Below are 18,158 nucleotides of genomic sequence, written 5' to 3' on the forward strand. Positions count from 1 at the left end.
AGGAAGGGCTTCAGAGGGAAAGATGCCCAGCGTGCCACGGGGCCACCTAGCCAGAGGGTCTGGAAGGGTTAGAGGGGCAGGTCTCGGGACACTGGCTGTTACTGGCTCACACTCACCCCTGCCGGCGTGTATGGCTTGTAGGACCTGTGTGGTACAGGCCTGAATCATTCAACTGGCCCTAGGATTGGGGAAGCCCTGGGTTCAGCCATAGGGAGGGCCCCAGGTACCCCTGAGGGAGAAACAAGAGCCCCTTCACAGCCAGACTGAGAACAAGGGGGCCTCTGTGCGGAGCCGGGGAGGGGGGTATGTCTGGGCCTTTCTCGGAATAACGTCACATGCGCACACATGGGCACACCCACCAAAGCAAACACACTGTTACATGTGGGGAGCCCTGCTTGCAGCTGAACCCACCCTCACCCGCACACAGGCACAGCTGTAAGCATAGGCACTCACACACTCCTGTGACAGCCGAGTAGCACAAACACTGAGAAACACACCCCCGTGCAGCGGCTCTCACGTGTTGACAGACATCCAGGCCCACACAGATCACACGGGACGTTCACACCCTCATTCACCAGCACCGAGAGATCTGCGCACACACAGGTACACACGGGAACGGAGACACTCCAGGCAGGCAGAGATCAACTCACAAGCTGGGAAGGACCCACACGTGCCTGACGACGGGCCGCCACCAGAAAGTCCCAACGCGGCTTTTTCTAGTGCAGTCGCTGGGGCCCAGTGGCAGGGGACAGGGGAGGGAAGGGCCGCTGGATGTCAGGCGGGCTGGGTTTCCCCCGCTGAGGGAGGTGGAGAAAGTCCCTCCCGCCCCAGGCGAAGTCCAAAGTGCACAGAGGAAGGAGTGGGCCGGTCAGGCTCCTCCCTGGGTAGCCTTCCTCCTTTTAAGAGTGGAGGTCCTTGGAGGCTGGGAACAGGTGGGGGTCACAGGGGCAGATACAGGGGTGGTGCACAGAAGGAGGGGCCGGTGCTCCTTTGTAGGTGGAGCAGCTGTGCGGGCACCCCGTCCAGGACCTCCAGACTCACTGGGAAGAAACTGACAAGGATACAGTGGGTAATTCACCCAAAGCCATGAACTCAACGGGGTGGTCCCCAAGGGGAAAGGAGAGGGGACTCTCTGTTTCCAGCCCCAGAACTGCGAGTCTGGCTTTGAGGGAGACAAGGGCCAGTGCTAAATAGAGGGAATGGCTCCTCTGCCAGTCCCCAGAGACCACTCCCCAGCCCTCTCTCTGTGTACCTTTTCCTAGAATCCCTATGGTTTTCCTGGTTGTCAACTGTAGCCTTTGTGTTCGGGAGAAGGAGAGATGGCCATCTAAGGCTTTTGCCTCCATCTCTTCCCTGGTGGCTCAGATGGTGAAGAATCCGCCTGCAATGTGGGAGACCTGAGTTCCATCCCTGGGGTGGGAAGATCCCCTGGAGAAGGGCATGGCAACCCACTCCAGTATTCTCGCCTGGAGAATTCCATAGACAAAGGAGCCTGGTGGGCTGCAGTCCATGGAGTCCTAAAGAGTTGGACATGACTGAGCGACTAAGCACAGCAGAGCACCAGGAAGCGAGCAGGGCCCCAAGGATGCCTTCCCACTTTAGTGATGGGGAGCAATCTGGAGGGAGGCAGGACTATGGTGTGCCATCCCATGGCGGGCAGTGAACAGAGGAAGTAGAGAGCAGGGGCTGGGTGTGGGCTGGGTTAGGCTGGGCAAGTCTAGTTCAGGACGTGTCTGCCCTGGGTGCCCTGTGACCTTGGTCAAGGTGCTCTGGCATTATCTGTGAAGGGGGTGATCGTGGCCTGCCCACGGTTCAGCATGGGCTGCAGCGGCATCCTTGTCAGCACCGTCATCCGCACACCATGTCCCCTCCCCACCTGCCCCACCACCCCTTTCCAGCTGTCCTATAGTCTCAGGGGCCTCCAAACTTCCTTGGATCAGTGGGGAAAGGGGCTCTCTAGAGCCACACAGCCCCATGATGCCCTGCTCTGCTGCTCTGAGAAGAGACCAGGCTGGGCAAAGGTAGCTGAGTCCACTGGCAGACCCCAGGCCAGCTACTGTCTCTCTCAGGACCTCAGTTTCCCTGTCTTGACAATGGACACCTCTCAGCTTTCTCCAGCTCTGACAATGAACGACCCTGCAATTCTCCTCCTGTCTCCCCCCCGATCCCAGCCCCAACAGCCTGCCTCTAGCAGACATTTGCTCCAGCCTCAGGCCTTGGCGACTGGCTACTCCAGTGTGCCTGTTTACCCAACACAGTCACAGACATGATCCAAAGCTTCCGGGGCTGTTGTGAAAACAGTGGCTCAGCCACCACAACCTACCCTCATGGGCACCTTGGCAGGGACCTTCGAGGGACAGGCATCCCAGTCCTATAACCAGGGCCTCTTGGACTTGCCCACCGAAGGCCTGCTGAACTCTCTCCTCCCCTCAGTCCCAGCTTTATGTGCTACATCTGGACTCTCAAGTCTCCACTTTCAGCCCAGACTCTCCCCAACTGTAATATCCCCAACTCCACCATGCTCTGGAAGTGCTCAAATACATCCAAACACCTTCCCCATACAAGTGCCCTGGTCTCCTAGCAGCATCAGCACTCAGGTCAGACACCTGGGGGTCGTTTCCACCCTCCCCTTCCTCCCCCTACAGCAAGGCTATCACTTTTGCCTCCTATCTGTCCCGAAGTCCTCTCTTCTCTCCATCACCACCCCATCCCAGCACCATCGCCTTCCCCAGGCCTGCACCAGCCTGCTCACTGCCCTCCAGCCTCTGCTCTAACCCCCAAGGTCCCTCTGCCCCAGTGACTAGAGAAATCTTCTAAGATAGTACAGCAGATCTTGTCACCCCTTGTTCAAGGCCCCGGTTTTTCCCAGACCCCTCTCCCTGACCTTCTGGCCATACCCCACCCTGCTCCTCAGCCCCAACCCCAGCAAACCACTTTTGGTTCCCTAAACAACCACATTCCTTTCTGCTCAGGAGCCTCCAAACTCACTGTTTCGTCTCCCTGCTCCTCTCCCAAAACGAACACTGGCTCTTTCTCATCATTCAGATCTCTGATGCACACTACTAGATCTGCCCATTTCACAGATGGGATGACTGAGCCTTCAAGCAGCCTAGTCCCTAGCTTCAGTACACAGCCAGTAAATATCAAGCAAGGATTTGAAGTCAGATTTCTCGACGCCTGCAGAAGTCTTGCTCCTAAACCTTCAGGAGACCCTTACTCCCAGCCCAGGCCCCTGCCCCTTTCCACCCTCTAGGCTTCTGGCCTCAGCCTACTATAATGTCATCATTACCCGTCAACACCTGAGGCCCCCAGCCCCTTGGCCCTGGTTAGCAAAAGCCGAAGCTCAGCAACCCCCTCACAGGGCTGACCTTTTGCGTGTCCCTGGGACAGGCAGGGTCCTGCCACCAGCTGCCACCTGGTAAGGATGTGTGCATGAATGTGTGTGAGGGGATCTCCAGCTCTCCCCACCCCTCCAGGCTCCATCAGCCCCCATGTCCGCCTCCTTCCCGAGCCCAAAGACCGACTTCAAGGGTCCCAAGTGGAGGCAGGCTGGCAGGAGGGCTCAGCAGCCACTCCCACACCACCAGCCTCAGCTTTTCCAAGCCCCATGTCCCACAGGGGGCGAGAGCAGGGGAGGGGGCTGGGGGAGGCCTGTGGGGGCAGCAGGCAGCTGCGCCTGCCTTTCCCTTCCCTGCATCCATTTGTCAGATCTGTTTTTCTCCTTTTGAAAGGGAGTGAGGGGGAGAAGAGCAGGAGCGGGCTGGGCCGTTGAGTGGGCACAGCTGCTGCATCCTGGCGTTCTTCTCCTTGGAGGACCCAGAACAGATTGAAACAACAGAACCCTCCCCACCCTGCAGCATTGCCACCAGAGGCAGAATCGAGATCTGGCTTCTCAGTCAGGCTCCGCAGCTACTCGGCCCTGTGACACTGGGCCCGTGCCCAGGTCATCAGCCGATAATAATCCCATCATCAGTACCACTTGCTGTTCTTTAAACAGTTACCAAAAACCGGGAGCTGCATGCTTTATATAACTACAGTTTCTGCTTCTTCATGGAGAAGAAAATGACCACCCACTCCAGTATTCTTGCCTGGGAAATCCCATGAACAGAGGAGCCTGGCGGGCTACTGTCCATGAGGTTGCAAAGACTCAGACATGACTTGGCAACTAAACCACTGCTACTCCTTAAACATGAACAGTGTGCCAGTCACAGTGCTGGCTACTTTCCATAAATCATCTGTTGTTCCCAGCACAACCCAGTAAAGGTGGATGCTGTCGTGGTCTGAGGTGTCAGAGGGGGGACACTGAGGTACTGGGAGTCAAAGCCACTTGCCCAGGTCCATTCATACAGCCGCTTAGAGCTGCCTAATCCCAGAGATGCAGCCCAGCATCTCTCACACACAAGGTGCCCTTCCTGCCAGAGCTTGTGCTCTGAGCCTCGGCTTACAGCTTGGAGGAAAGGAGGAGCTGGGGTCACGGGGGCTGCGGGGGACTCCATGGCCTCAGCATCCCTACTCCCCTCCTTGTGTCTCCATCCTGGGCTGGCCAACCCTGGCCGTGGAAAGCCCGATCGGTCGACCTAATCCACTGTCCAGACACTGTTCCCCTCGGGGGCCAGGCTGGGGCGGAGCGAGCCTCAGATGGAGAGCTGGTCAGTCCCACTTTAAAACCACTTCCTGGGCAGCCCAGAGGAAGTGGGCCTCCGGAAACACCTCAGACGGTTTCTCCTTGGGCCCAGGCCGTGGAAAGTGCACAGACTGCCCCGGGAGAAGTCTCCTGCCTGCCTCCCAGTCCCCGGGGCCCAGCAACTCCGCGTGTACCAGGCGTGGACACTGCAGGGGACAGACAAGCTGATAGAACCGCCCACCCGCCTGTGAGCACCTTGGGCCCATGACCACAGACAGCCCACTTCCTCCTCTGTGGCAGCAGCCACAAACGGCCCAGCTGACAAGGCTCCTCCCTGGCACTCATCCCCCCTCCCCCTCAATGCCAGGCCCGGTCAGCCTGGGGGCCTGGCCCAGGTGGGATAGCTGGTAAATGTCCGGGCAAAGCTCACCTCCCAGGGTGGCGCTGTCCCCTGGAGTGCCTGTGGTCACAGTTACACCTCAAACCTCACCCTCAGTGCCAGATGCAGGCTGAGCTGTGACCCTGACCAAGGACCTCCCGCCCCTTCCTGACCCAGAATGGGCACAGTGTGGTATGTGTGGGCAGGCGTCTGAGTGCACGGATGACTGGGTGAGCGGGTGAGTGTCTGTGTGCGTGTTTGAGCGTGCCTGCGAGTGAGTGCATGTGAACACCTGTGTACGTGTGTGCGCATGTGTGGTGCGTGTGCAGGCACTCGTGGGTTTGTGGGTATGGGGGCAGAGTGCAGCTCAGCTTCTGCATCCCTGTGTGTGTTTATATGCCTATGCCGGCAAGGTAGGTGACATTTGAGAGCAGAAAGTAGGCTGGCTTCAAGGTTAATTAATTGGACTTATTAGGAAATGAGGCTCAGTGGTGGGCAGGAATGGACCCCTGACCTCACATAGCAGAGTTCCCCAGCCAACCAAGGACACGTCACTCTCTGCCCACCAAGTTTGGGGAGAGACTGAATAAACAGAAAACCCAGCATAGACCCTGCCCTTGGTCAGCCCCCACGCCCACTCCAAGAGCCAGGGCCCTGATGTCCTGCCCTCCCTCCAAGGGGGACCCCAGCCCCCACCATCTCTTCACCCTCAAGATCTGTAGGTGCCTGAGAGCCAGGAGGGGTGGGACTGAGGGGTTGATCTGGAAGGACTTTTGGCGGAAAGAACATCTTTGCCACCCTCAGCAGCCCCCAGTGCCCCCCAGGATCCTGTTCAGTGGACTCTGGACACCCAAAGGGTAACTTTCACTTCTTACTGTCATGCAGGTGGAAGGAGGCAAGGTGACCCGAAGGAGGGAACTTTGAGCTTTATAAGGCACCTGAGAGAGTACAGCCTCCCAGCGCACCCTGAAACTGGGGATTTCGGGTCTCTCCTCTGGCTCCAAAAAGGCCAGGGAAATAGGAGGAACTGGGGATGTGGCAAAGAGTTTGGTTGTGCCAGGAGCTGGGAGACCTTGTGTCCAACTCCTAGAAGGCCCAGGGCAAACGTCAGTTTCCCTGTGTGATGATGAGGACAGCCTGAGGCAGAGAAAGAGGCCATGGAAAAGCTGATATCCACTCTCACTCTGGCTCAAACACCACCTCCTCTCTGACTGACCAGCACGTGTCACCACTCTTGGCACCCAAACACCAGTGGGCACCAGGTCTCTGAGCTCCAAGGCCAAAGCCTTCCCTGGGCCAGAAGCCACTTTCAGGCAGGGAGCTTCCAGGGGGAGAGCAAACTGCTACCCTCCCTGGGCGCCCACACCCCACACCCAGACTAAGGACTCTGTATGCACCAACCCCATACCGACTCCAGGCCCAGGGCAGAAGGGGAGAAGCCCAAAGCGGAAGGCCATCCCTGTACACTGTCCATCTGTCCACCTGCCTAAAAGGACCCAGTCTTACCTGAGGCTCCCAGATCCCCTCGGCCTCTAGTCCTGGCTGCCGCTGCCGCCGCTGCCACACAACCACCACCAGAAGCAGGCCTGTGCCCTCACCTGGGCCAGTTCCCGGCAGACCTGCAAGAACAAGAGAAAACAGCTGAGCTGGTAGGCGCCACCAAACAGGCTCTCCCCATCTGTCAGCCCCAGCAAGGCCGACACAGGCCTGGGTCAGCCTCGTCTGGTTCTGAGACCTTGGCCTCTTTGGGCCTGGCTGTCTCTTCTGTGAAGTGGGGCATTGGGGCCATCTTTTCCAGGGCACCAGCTATGTGTCTACTCCATGCTAGGGGTCAGAAGACTACATCTTAGCCCTTGGAGCATTTCCAGGTTACAGACACAGCAAAACAGCTGTCCCCAATCCTCTCGTCTTCAAGAGCCTGCCCTGTGGGCTTGGAGGCCTACGGTGCAATCAGGGACCACTGCTTTGTGGCCTGGGGCAATTCCTCTGAGCCTCAGTTTGTCTCATCTCTGAAGTGGGGAGATGTCTCAAGTGGTTGCAAGGTTCCAATGATGTGGTGTGCCGGCTGCTGTACTGAACTCACTGGCGTGCCAAGCGAACAATGACACTTTCATTTTTTGTTTTGTACCTTCTAGTTCAGATGATTCTCTCATTACCATTGTGCCCATTATACAGCTTTAAAAACAGAGGCCCAGAGAGATCCTAGAAGGAAGGAACAGCAAAAGCAGCAGGATACCCCAGGTCTCCTGGCTGAAAGGCCTAAGCACTTTCTCTGCAGGCCAGGCCAGGTCTCCACAAAAGATTCTCCTTCCCAGATGCAAGCCCCTCCTCCCACTGAAGACCCCCATCACCGCTCCCTCCGGGCCGAGGCATCCTCGAGCTTTATCTTTTTGTCTGCACTTTATTTCTAATTTTAAACTCCAATTAGCTGTGCCAGTTAAACGGTGTCAGTGCCCTGCAGTCACAGCTCCGAATCACCTCCACCAGCACCATTGCTGCTGCTGAGACTGGTGGAGGGTATCATCTGGGCTGGCCTCAACAGGGCTGGATGCAGGTAGGGTCTCTGTCAGCCATCTTCGCTCCAAGCGGATGGGAGGGGGCAAGAGCTACATCACGGGCAGGAAGTTGGGTTGGGGCTACCTTGGCTTTTAGCAGCTCCAGCTCCCAGGAGAATGGGGACTCTACAGTTTGGAGGGGCTTCCCTGGAGGCTCAGTTGTAAAGAATCGACCTACTAATGCAGGAGACATGGGTTCGATCCCTGGGTGGGGGAAGATCCTCTGGAGAAGGAAATGGCAACCCACTCCAGTATTCTTGCTCTGTCACATGGACAGAGGAGACTGGCGGGCTACAGTTTATGGGGTCGCAAGAGTCGGACATGACTTAGTGACTAAACAACAATGATGATGATGACGACAACAACAACATTTGAGGGGAGGTAAGTGTTCACCAAACAAGACTTAGCATCTGCTGAGCTTTCACTATGGACCAAGGCTAAAGGACCTCTGGTCCTCACAACTTTGTCCACTCTGCAGATAAGGAAACCGCCTTAGAGAGGCCTAGTTCCTGGCTCTCGTTCTTAAAAGGCACAGTATTTGAGCTTAAATCTTTCTTGGATCAAGCCCAAGGTCTTGCTCACAACACTGTGACCTAGGGTGTCTGTGAACTTGAGAGAGTGGAGGAAGGTGAGAGATGGACGGTTTCCCCATCTTCCCAGGAGTCAGCGCTGGGCTTGAGTGTGTCACATGCACATCCACAACCTCATGACCTCCCACATGTACATACACACGTGAGCGCACACACACAAGGGCTCTTACCTTCCCTCCCAGCACTGCCACCTCAGGGCACAGGGAACACACACCTTGTTGCACCTCCTTCTGCAACTGACACCCACGCCCAAGCACTCTCGGTTCCCCACAATCACAGTGACTCCCCAAGCACACATCCGCACAATTTCATATAGTCACAGTGTGAGTCTCCAACCAGTCATTCGCTTAGCCTCGCCCCCAGCCAAACTCCTGTCATACGCCAGATCCCTCATACCACCCTACAGTCAAGTACAACTGTCCAAACACCTCCACATCTCACACACACACACACACACACACACACACACGCGCGCGCGCGCACAACTGCCCTCTATTGGCTTGTCCACCACACCCCAGCTCAGTCCACAGCAGGAACAAGGAAACCCAAGGGACCAGTCACCTCTCTCAGTGACCAGGTCAGCCTGCTCACAGTGGCTCAGCGCGGAGAACATGTAAGTGGGCGTGCACACCCACCCCCACACCCACGAGCCTGGGGGGGCTGACACTAACACTGAAGGCTGTATGTATTCATGGTTAGTGGGTCACCATGACATAGCCAGTGTGCAACACAGGACCCTCCAGGCACATGGGCATACATCCCAACACATAGAGGGGAGTCTGGTGACAAAACACCTAGTCCATACATAGCTGCAAAGAGCACAAAGAGCTTCAGGACCCCCAAACAGACATACACACAGGCAAGTCACACATGTTTAAAAGGACACACAGGAGCAAGTTCCAGACCCGGGAAAAAAACATACAAGGAGACACAGATATACAACGTACCTACGTGACAGGTACAGGCAACTGAGCACAAGACGACAAGGTCCAGGCGCATAGCGTAGGGGCCAGAAGGGAGAGGAATGTCCCCCTACTCACTCCAAATCCTTCTCACCGGGTTCAAGTGGGGGCTCAGTGGGCTCTGCCCTCCCTGACAAGGACGAAGAGGGGAGTTGGGGAAGCGGGGCAATTCTGTCTCTTGCCTCTTCACCTCTCCTCTCCTCCACCCCTTCCCCTCTCCTGGCTGGGCCCCTACAGGGGAAGCATCTGGATTGGGAAGGGACCACCGGAGGAGGGGGCGCAGGGGTAGGACGGAAGAGGGGGGATGGTGGAGTCTGGAGCCACGCCCAGCCCGGAGACAGATGGGGAGAAAGACACAGAGAGTGAAAGAAGAGAGCAAGCGACGAGGAGGCGCCGCAGCGGCTGGGCCGGACAGGGTTCCAAGGCGCGGGAGGCGAGGCCCAGTGGATAGCCTGGTCTCAGCCCCGTGGTAGAAAAGAAGAGGCGGCAGGGGGCGGCGAGCGTGGGCTGGGGCCGCAGCTCCCAGAGGACAGGATCTAGGGGGTGGCGGGAGGCAGGGTTGGATGGGGTGATGGGGAGCCAGGAGGGCGAAGGGCAGACAGATAGGGACCAGGGAGAGGCGGACGGGGAACACTAAGGGAGTGGGGACGGATGGACTGACAGAGAGCTCGAGAAATTTGGAACAGAGGAGCGGACCCTCAGAGGCGCTGGGGACACTTAGGGTAGAGAGGGGCCGAGAGCAGAAGGATGAGAGCCCCTCGGCCCCCACCACTGGACAAAGGGCCAGACAGACGGACAGGGTTACAGAGGCACCGGCGGGACTTTTGTCGGCCGGAGCTCAGTTTCTTAGTTTCGGAAACGAGAGCCGGAGCGGGGAGGGGAAGGGAGGGACGGCGCGCCCTCGGGGCAGCCCGATTCTACGGCCCGATCTTACGGCGGCCCGCACTCACCTCCGGGCGCAGGGCCAGGCGCCAGGGGTCGCGGCTGGGGTCCGGCTCTCGGCGCCGCTCGCGGGAGCGCTCCCGGAGAGGGGTCGGTGGGCGCCAGACCCAGACGGGCCCGGCGGCCGGTGAGTTACCACCCGGGCCTCGGCGCAGCGGGCGAACGCCGGGGGTCGCTCAAGAGATCCCAGGTCCGCCGCCTCCCGCTCCCGCGCAGCGGCACACGGAAGTGCAAGGGGGCGGGGCGGTGCGACCTCACCCAGGTGCCGGCCCCAGTCTCGGCCCGCCCCCGCCCTGGGCCCGCCCCCACGTAGGCCCGCCCCCTCCGAGGCCCCGCCTCCGCCAGCCGCCCCCGGGGGTCCAGCCGCTCTGCTTCCCTAGGCCCGCCACTCAGTGTCTGGGCCTCTCCGCTGGCTCGAGCACCCCTCACCCACTAAGGGCACGAACGGGCCCTCAGAAGGGGCCTCACTTTACTGAGGGCGCAGAGGCCCGGGGGGCGCTTTCCCCACCCTACGCCCCGCACAAGGAGCCGGGGAGTCGACGGCGGGGGTTCCCCAGTTCCCAGCGCTGGCGCCCGGGACTCTCTGCCCGCCAGCTGGCCCGCCTCGCCGGGCCTTCGCTCTTTCTCTTCCTGTTGGTTGGAGTGTGGACGCGGTCGGGCTCGGTGCCCGCCGCCAGGCCAGCTAGTCCCGGCTCTGTGCCCGGAGACGAATGGGAAGACTCCAGGGCCGGAGGCTCTAGTCGGTCCGCCGGTGCTGGTCAAACGATTGAGAGAGCAGCTCCTGCCCTGATTCATGAGTATTCCTCCCCCCGCCCCTGCTTTTCAGAGTTTCCCATCGCCTCTGGGAGGCTCCTGAGCTTCCTTTCTAGACTTAGAACTTGATTATCTGGCATAAGTCATTCATTCATTCATTGAGTATCCTTCTGGGCCTCAAGTCTGGAGAGAAAGGCCCAGGGAATCCATTCCTTTGCCCCCAAATATCAGAAAACCATTCCATAACGATTCCATACTTCCAAAGAAATGTCAGTTTCCAGAGGAAAAGAAGAGGGTTCCAGTTCCAGACCTATCCTCCTGAGGAACCACCTAGAGGTCATGCGGACAGTCTGGACAGCTCTTTCTAGCTGAGACCTAAGGGATGAAAATGGGAGACAATCCCTGAGGAGGCCTGAGCTGATCAAGGGGTCCATGGCCAACACAGGCCATGGCCAGGACATTAGTCTTCTCAAGGAGCGAGTGCTGGCAGCTGTTAGAATGGAATGGGCTTGTGGAGGAAATGGATGGGACATAGTGGCTGATGAGAAGAGAAGGGCTGGATAGGGCCAGAAGAGCTGTCATGTTGCTCAGGTGGGAGGACCCTAGGTTGGGGAAGATGGGTGGGAAGAAGGGGCCAGACCTTCTGGGTTACAGGGCTGTGGGGATGGTGGGGGGAAGGGTTGTCTAACGACACCTCCAGGGATGCAGAGCCCTGGCCAAGATGTGAATCTGAAACTGTGTGTGTGTGTGTGGCAGGGGTGTGTCTGAGCTGGAAAGAAAACTACTATTGATACAATGATTTTTCCCACACATGGCAGGGTGGGGATGAGTGCTATCCTACATTCCAGAAGGAAGACCTAGTTTGAAAACTGCTTAATGTCTAAGTTCCCAGCTCTGATGCATGTCCCTTACCCACTGGGGTAGGCTCTGTTCACCAAGATGGACCCTTCAGGTCACACTGGACCATCATTTAGGAAAGAAATCTTATACCTTACTGCTTACAACCAATTTTTTGTACACACTGTTCCCTGGGCCTGAATGTCATTTCGCACTCACTCCCAAATCTCTACCTGTCTTGGTTGTGTCCATTCAAATGTCACTCCTCCCTGATGTCCAGCGGTGAATCCACGGGACTTCGTTGAGCTAAAGGTCTTTACTCATCAGTGTTTTTTGTGTCCTAGTCCCCACCCCCACCCCATGACTTACTTGGGCTTGAGCTAAAGAAAAGGTGAGCAAGATGAGCTTCAGGTGACTTTTGCTCACCTGGAATCAAGTTTCCTCTCTGGCTCCTCCCTCCAGGTCCACAGTGGCCAGCTGAGCCTCTCCCTCAATGTCAACAATAGGCCCAGCTGGTGCCAGGGACCACTGGAAGGAGGGCAATGAGGGCTGCCACTTGGAGATTTCTAGGTCCAGCCACCAGACCTTTGCTCCCACACTCTGAGGTTCACCTTGGAAAATGGAAAAGAAGAATAATGGCCAACACTGACAGAGCTGCCCCAGTGACAGGTCCTGTGCTGGGTACTGGATCTGGGCAACCTGATCAGACCTTAAGACCCTTCACAGTGAAGGCCACTATTAGTGCCACTTCTGGTGATGAGTAAACTGAGTCTCAAATCCACCTGCCCAAGGAGACACAGCTAGTAAATGGCAGAAGTGAGATTCAAACCAAGGTCTGCCAGGCTCCAAAGTCCATGTTTTACATCAGGGGTTCTCAGTCTCAGTGCTAACCTTTGGGTCAGATCATTCTTTGCTGTGGGGGCTGTTCTCTGCACTGGAGGATGTTTAGCAGCATCCCTGACCTCTACCCACTAAAAATGTCTCCAAAAAAGGGAACCCTCCTACACTGTTGGTGGAAATGTAAATTGGTGCAGCCACTATGGAAAACAGTATGGAGGTTTCTAAAAAAAAAAAAAAAAAAAACTAAACTGAAAATGAAATAAAGTTGCTATATGACCAAGCAATCCCACTCCTGGGCATATACCCAGATAAAACTATAATGTGAAAAGACACACACACCCCTATGTTCAGAGCAGTACTATTCATAATAGCCAAGACATGGAAAAAACCTAAATGTCCGTCAACAGATGAATGGACAAAGAAGATGTGGTACTTATGGAATACCGTTTCTGCTTAGTTGCTAAGTCGTGTCCAGCTCTTTTGTGACCCCAAGGACTGTAGCCAGTCCAGCTCTTCTGTCCCATGGGATTTCCCAGGCAAGAATACTGGAGTGGGTTACCATTTCCTTCTCCAGGGAAACTTCCCGACCCAGGGATCGAACCCATGTGTCTTGCACTGGCAGGCAGGTTCTTTACCACTGAGCCATCAGGGAAACCCACATATGGAATACTACTCAGCCATAAAAAAAGAATGAAATAATACCACTGCAGCAACAAGGAGACGGACCTAGAGATAATCATACTAAGTGAAGTACGTCAGAAAGAGAAAAACAAATACCATATGATACCACTTACACAAGGAAATCTAAAATATGGCAAAAATGAACCTATCTACAAAAGAGAAACAGACTCAACAGACATAAAGAACAGATTTGTGGTTGCTGAGGAAGAAGGGGGATGAGGGAAGGATGGATTGGGAGTTTGGGATTAGCAGGTGCAAAGTATTATATACAGGATGGACAAACAGCAAGGTATATAGCACAGGGAACTATATTTGATGTCCTGTGATAAACTATGATGGAAAAGAATATGAAAAAGAATATACATACATACATGTGTGTATATATATATACAACTTATATATATATATATAAGCTGTACAGCAGAAATTAACACAACATTGTAAATCAACTATCCTTCAATAAAATAACATTAAAAAAAAAAAAATGTCTCCGTCTACAGTCAAATGACCCCTGGGGGCAAAACCACCCTTTGTTGAGAACCACTACTTTAGAGCAGGGTTAGTGTTTCAGGAACAAGGATTTACAAAGTAGACATCAGGAAGCACTATCCTTGCCCTCAAGATTATGCAGACTCGGGAACTCAGGGGCTGCAAGCATACACTGGCCTCAGCCAACCTTTCCCCCCTGGAGACTCCAAGGGAAGGCAAGATGTCCTCAGAGAAGGTGGAGGGGCTGAGGCTCTGCAGGTCACACTGTGGTCAAGGCAGAGATGGGATGCAAGTGGGCTCCCGTCTACGCCCTGGGATCTAGGACCCAGGGAATCCAGGCCAGGCTGGGCTGGAGTGGCTCTGCACGTTGGAGTTGCCCTCTGGTGCCACACTGGATGGGCAAGGGCATGGTCCAGATGAGCTTGCTTCTATGCCCCCATAACCTGACTGGTACTGACTTTAGTAGGGCCTGCTGAGGCTTGGGAGCAAGCCTGGGCTGTGTCACATGCTAACTGTATGACTCTGACAGGTGACCACACCTCTCTGATCCTGAGGTCTCACCTGTGAAATGGGCTGATGACAAACCACCACTTTGGGGGCTAAGTGTTGTGTGAGAAGATGTGCGTGGAGTCTCAGCCAGGGTGGACACCTGGTGAGGCTCAGCTCACCTTGGCCACAGCACAGGTAAGGTCACTTTGCCAAGTCACAGGCTGTCAGGCTTGGAAGAGTCCTCGGTACCCTCTCATGACATGGGGCATAAATCCCCAAGAACGGCTGGGTCCACAGCAGCCACCCAGAAATGGTACTTTCCCTTGTTCCCTCTCTAGGTTTGCAGCCAAGGAAACGGGCCCATCAGAGGCAGCACTGAGCAGCCAGCCACCAGACTCCCACCCCCAGCATCCACCCTGTCCCCCTGAAGGCTCCGGGAGGGTTAGTCCAGAGGAAGGGCAGCCTGACCCCTGCAACCACTACGCCACGGAGGCCACGAACCCTGGAGGCCCTCAGACCCCTCCACAGAAAGTCCAGGACTCAGCCAAGCAACCTGGAAAGGACCTGGACAGCCCTCAATCTCTGGGGGCGGACTGTCCACCTGAGCTGGCAGGAAGGGGTCCTTCACTTGAGCCTTGCCGAGAGATGGTCCTTGATCTAGCCTCTCTGCCTCTGCTCCCTCTCTGCCCTCTCTGTTTCTGCTTCTCTGTATCACCATCCCTCTCCCTGGGGCTTTGGCTGCCAGCACCACCCCCATCACACCCAGAGCACTAGGCTGGCCAAGGGAGAGTGGGGCTCATGTTTCAGGGTTAAGGAGGCCAGGCTAGCAGAGATGGTGCTCCTGCAACTTTTAGGGATGGCAGAACCTGGATGGATCCTGCTGGGTCTAGTCCAAGTGAGAAGGGAACTTGGAACATAGTCCAACATGTAGCAGTGCCTCAGGTCACCGAGATGATCGTGGGCCCGGATTTCTGCCTCAGACACTGGGTAGTAAGGGCAGAGGCCTTGGGGGTAGTACCAAATGGCAGGAAGTGCCACATTAGGGGCCTGGAGGGGCCAAGTTGACACCCTAACTCCACCCCGGCCCTATGTCTTAACTGTGCCTCAGTTTTCTCAACTGTGGAATGGGCAAGATAACAGTAATACTGGCCTGGTGGGTGGCTGAGAAGATGGACAAGATCAAGCTTGCCGGGTACTCTGGGAGCAGAGCTCAATCCATACTGGTGTTAACCGGGAAAGAGTTAGTGAGGCCAGCTAATGGTCCACAAGTTCTGTCCTCAATACATCTGTGTTTGGGTGGAACTCGTAGACAAGGCGAAGGTGCTTTCTGGGAGTTCAGGGCTCAGGGCTTTCCTGGGGTCCTTACAGGGTAAGCAGCCCCTGGACTACCCCGGTCCTGCTCTGACCACCGCATAGCCGCTGCTCTTCTGGGTCTGCTCTTCCGCCTCCTCTACCCCTCTGCCCACCAAAGGGGCCTGGGTGGGTGTTGATGTTGTCAGGGGCAGCCAGAGTAACAGATATTCCCTGGCAAGGAGACCCAGAGGAACTCCCAGCTTTCCAGCACCACCCCTACCTCTCCCATCACCCGCACACAGCAGTACCCTCGGCCGCTAAGATCTGCCAGGTCTCACTCTAGGCTCTGACACTGGACGAGTCGGGGGTGGTAGGGGGGTCCGTCACCCACAGGGCGTGAAGGGCCGCGGGCTTCATCAGCTCCCTGGCTTGCTCACCTGCCTCAGTCTCCCTCCGCAGCGGGCAGCTCACCAAGCCCGGTGTGGCGGGTGGGAAACAGGGACCGCGGGTAGGAGCGGCCCTGAGCTGACAGGGTGCCAGAGCGACCGCCTGGCACACCCCCGACCCCACCCCGACAGTTTCGCCCCCAGCAGCGGCCGCCGCGCACACGCCCCCGCAGGCGCGCCTACCGCGCACCCGGCCCCGCCCCGCCTGGCCCCCGGGAGGCCTTTCTCGGCCGCGGGCAGAGGCGTCCGCCCCGTCACGTGACTCAGGCCCGGCTATAAAAGACCCGGCTCTATTCCCGGGTCGGGCCGCCACCTGGAGGTTGGGCTGGCGCCGCCGCCTGGGCCGAGGCGGCGCCCTCTCGCCCTTAGCTGCTAGCTCGGTCCTGGAGAGTCAGAGAGACTCGGACACGCCCATTTCATGGATGGCGTAACCGAGAGCCTTGGGCGAGAGTGTTGTCCAAGGCACCTCAGCCTGCTGCCTGGCTTGGAGGACAGGGGGCTGGATGTGGGATGCCAGGTGGGGACGGGGAGTCACAGAAACCTAGAAAAGAAATGAATGACACATATTGGCTGTTCTGATGAAAAATAGAGCAAGTTAAGGAAAACAAAGATAAGTTTACAGAGATAAGTAAAAATTTGTCATTATTGCACGGATAATTTCATCTCTTCAGACAGACGTACACTCCACACTGTCGTTGCATCTTAAAAATTGTCTTACTGGAAGGCACAATCAGGGCAGGCTTCCTGGAGAAGGTGGCTGTGTGGTGGTGGCAGAGCAGTCTGGGGCTCAAGACCCCTTGTTCATTTTACCTTGATACCAGGATGAGGGATCCCAGTCTCCTGACCAAGCTTCACCCAGGGTTTGCCAATAGCGCTTGGCAAGGCTGTACGCAGGGGCAATGAGCAGTGCCTGGGGAGAAGTGGTTAGGCCAGTTGGACCAGCAGAGCCTGAGCAAGGTGCCTGCACAGCCAGCACCTTCCATTCTGACTCCTCCAGGAATCTGAGAGGCACTGGGGCGCCAGGACACCCCTTCCAACTCACCCACCATCCGCCACCCCCCACGCTCCTCCTCAAGGCCACTGCTCAGGTTGTACTTTGCACTTAAAATACCATTCCATTAAGCTCTTAACCATCTAACAAGACCCCATCCAAGAGGTCCTCCTCTAGATTCCTGTCTCTTAACTGAGGAGGGTCTCTGCTTCCTATGAGCTCTGCCCTCACCTCCATCCCACTACTGGCGCAGTCCAGGGTCTTTCCTGGGGCACTGACCACATGTACAGAGGGTCCACAGTAGGAAGAACCCACATGCTGTTTCCACACTAACTGGCTGTGTGACCTTGAGCAAGTGTCAGCTGTCTCTGAGCCTCAGTTTCCTCATTTGTAAAATTTGGAGTCCTTGAGGCTGCTCTGAGGATGGATTGAAATGTTGGTTGCAGAGGGTCCAGACCTGTGCCCAGCACTGGAAACAGGCAGCTGGGCTGTTCGCGTCTGTCTCCCCAGGCTCTTAGCTCCCTAGGCAGACACATGCCTCCTCGTCAATGTCCAGCAGCCTGCAGTGGAAAGAGACAGGTTGGCAGGGAGGAGCCTCCCCAGGGAGCTGAGTCTCACCCTTAGGCTACTTGCCCACCCTACCACTTTCACATGCCTTGTCCTTGCCTCTGCCCATAGGCTTCTGCAGGCACAGGCTGAGGCCATCTTGGCCACTGTGGCTGGGCAGGTGGCCAGGCTATTGGACAGGACTTAGACACCAGGATGGTGAGCCACTGGGGCTAGAAACACAGCCGGTTCCCAGGCCAGCCCCTCAGGGTCTGTGGGCACCAGGCGGTCATCCCAGGGCAATAGAAGGAGGAGATCCAGAAGAAGGCTGAAATTTCCAGATGGGGGTGACATTTGGGTCAAAGGCTGGGATATATAATTTAAACCCTCAGGTTCAGGCCATGTGGGACCCTTTACACCCTCACTCTAGACAGGAAGAGGGGGCATGAGGACCCAGGCTAGCTGTATCCAGGTGCACCAAGTTGCCCCAGGTGGGCACTGGAATGGGGGCCTCGAATCACAGGAAGATCTGAGGACCCTGCTTGGGAGCCTTGCAAAGAAGATGAACTAGACTTTCATCTTCAGGAGGAAGATCTGGTGGCTTCAGACGCAGGGGCACCTGGTGGTTAAATCTGGGCCACAGGCTTCTGGGTTCCCCTCCCAGCTCAGCCTTCTCTGCTTGTGTGACAGCTGGGCAGGTGGCTCAGCTTCTCTGAAACAAGATGAAGGATGTTAAGAGCT

General features: G+C 56.5%; 1 protein-coding gene across 2 annotated transcripts in view; it reads right to left on the reverse strand.

The window, feature by feature from the left end:
• The window catches only part of PRKCD (protein kinase C delta), a 32,939-nt gene extending 22,673 nt beyond the window's left edge, over positions 1-10,266 (reverse strand). Inside the window, exons 1-2 of one of the 2 annotated variants that reach the window (XM_061128362.1) lie at positions 10,061-10,266; positions 6,510-6,622 (exon numbers count right to left, since the gene is read on the reverse strand). The gene's annotated coding sequence lies outside the window, so the exon portion shown is untranslated. Of the gene's footprint in view, positions 1-650; positions 785-6,509; positions 6,623-10,060 lie in introns of those variants that run through there. The other variant, XM_061128364.1, reaches the window with a different exon arrangement.
• Positions 10,267-18,158: the final 7,892 nt, after the last annotated feature.

Source organism: Dama dama, chromosome 24 (assembly GCF_033118175.1).
Source record: "Dama dama isolate Ldn47 chromosome 24, ASM3311817v1, whole genome shotgun sequence".
NCBI lineage: Eukaryota > Metazoa > Chordata > Mammalia > Artiodactyla > Cervidae > Dama > Dama dama.